The sequence below is a fragment of the Staurois parvus genome, unplaced genomic scaffold (assembly GCF_062004578.1).
Source record: "Staurois parvus isolate SC_StPar_1 unplaced genomic scaffold, SC_StPar_1.0 ptg000175l, whole genome shotgun sequence".
NCBI lineage: Eukaryota > Metazoa > Chordata > Amphibia > Anura > Ranidae > Staurois > Staurois parvus.
In genome coordinates, this window is record NW_028317971.1 from 5,386,318 (window position 1) to 5,388,585 (window position 2,268).

Consider the following 2,268-nt stretch of genomic DNA (forward strand, 5'->3'; position numbering starts at 1 on the left):
ACAGAGCTCTGTGGCTGAAAGGGTTGTTACCACCAGGACAAGTACATGCCTGAACGGAGTTTGTCAACTCATGAGAGTCCGCCAGTGTGTGAATCGACTGTGGACTGGTGCAAGAGGCATTTGGCCACAGAAGAGTACCAATTGGTGTACTGATTTATGGGTCATGACCGAGATGACTAAGTATGAGAAATACCTAGAAGCAATCCAGTCCAGAGCGCGATAGAAAAGTTCTGTGGGGAGAATGATGTTTCCTATAGCAACAGTTTGTGTGCAGAAAGGAGGAGCTACAGTGGAGATGCAGCTCAAATTTTCAATGAAGATGTTTGTGCAAAATTGTCCCTTGTGACCTCAGGCAACCGTGGAGAAATGTCTGTTCAGCCTGCAGGAGGTGGCAGAGAGCACAAGAAACCAGTGGTTTCATCTTATGGTTGCGTATGTGAATTGCTCAGTTCAGGAAAGAATGCTGCAATGTTGCCGGTTGTCCATGTGGGGACATTAACCTGTGAGAACGCAGCTTAGAAGGGACAATGCCCTCAACTGAAGGATACAAAACGTGCCGACTGGAATGGTAAGGCTGTTCCTATTATATGTGTGAAAGAGCCTGAGTATGTGTTCAATGCCGATGAAGTGGTGGCAAGTCCGGTGAGGAGATCTGCTTCCAAAAGAGACTTGCTGTGTAGTAGGGAACCATGGGTTATTGCGCAACTCACAGCAAGATAGAGGACTGATATGGACTTGTCTTCATGCAGTCTTATGTGTAGCAGGAAGAAAAGTGGTAAATCTGAATAAAATGTGTTTACTAATGAGATTAAAAATGCTGAAGTTAATGAAATGCCAGCAGTGCATGGTGATGAAAATGAGGTATTGCAGCCAGCTAAGTCAGGGGTGACCACTGAAAGATGTGTGCCATTGCCCCTGTGATAGGTGCAACAGAGATGTCCCTGGAGACCTCAAAGGAGTTCATGGTGTATTAGCTTGAGTTTTCCCAGGACAACTGTGGCATGGCCCTAGGGGGCAAAAGGATCCTTTTGGAGAGGAAGGGTGGTGTGCTGAGCGGCACACAGGTTGCTGTTGGTAATGGGCAAAAATGGCCAGCTTATAACACAGTTGACATGTCTATGAATGCTGATAAAGATATTACTGTGGGTAAATGTAGTAATGTTGATGAGGAAGGTACTGTCTGTGCTGCAGAGTCCCAGATGCCTATCCCAGGTGATGTGGTGCTGCAGAGCACCCCTGATGGAAACACAATGGATTGGGACAGTTGGGCCAAACAATTGATAGCCATGCTAGACAAGGCTATGTTCTGCAACAAGGGGGTGGACACAACTGCTATGCCAGATAGAAGGATCTTAGATTGGCCAGTGATTGAGGGTACAGGGGCCCCTGCTGATATTGGTTCCCCCCAGTCATATAAATTGGATAAGATTGCATGCTTGGCAGAGGTTTTGTCTCCAGTCTAACAAATGAGTAATGTTGAGTGTCAGAATGACTATGTAATGGGTGATGACTTGGAGAGGCTCAGTGTTGCTGAACATGAGAGGATGAATGATACATGCTCCTTGAAGTGTTCAAAGGGAGCCACAAGTTGTGTCAAGTACCTCCTGAGGTGGAGGTCTCTTTAAATGGCTCTGCCTCTTGAGCTTTAGCGAATAAGCCCCTCCACAGCTCTAGTAAGGGAAAAGTCCCTATAAAAGTCTTGCATATAGATGTGGTGTGTATATTAGTGGAACTGCTTGAATTTGTAAGAATACATTCATTGTACACATGGGTGTCTCCACCACAGTCGAACAAGGTGGTACTGCATAGTACCAGTGAGTGGTGCCAGGTAGTACAAGCTTTACTTGGTAACAATAATCATGCATGGAATAGATTGATACAATGTGTATTAGCAGTATGGAAAGTGATCTCACAGTTCCCTAGGAGGGTGCTTCCAGTTACTGGTTTGTATGGAAGGTTTTTTAGGAGAGCTGGTAGAGATATCGAAGGTCTCTCCACCCGATGTGGTGATTAGGGATCTTTTATGCTAGTGCTGTCCAAGGTGAAGCTGAGCAGTTGTTGGAAAATGGCACAGATACTACCTCATCTCCTAGACTTCATAGGAAGGAAGGGCCTGGGATATATGCGGCAACAGCAGAGATTCTTTCAGTCACCTACAAAGAGGTACAAGTTGAAGTACTCAAAGACACTCTGAAATACAGTACTGATGGGATCAAAAATTGTGACATTAAAAAGAGTGATCTGTTAATGATTGGTATTACTAACAAT

General features: G+C 45.1%; 1 pseudogene; it reads left to right on the plus strand.

Moving 5' to 3' along the window:
• Positions 1 to 1,001: 1,001 nt before the first annotated feature.
• Positions 1,002 to 2,014, plus strand: LOC149462384 (uncharacterized; annotated as a pseudogene).
• Positions 2,015 to 2,268: the final 254 nt, after the last annotated feature.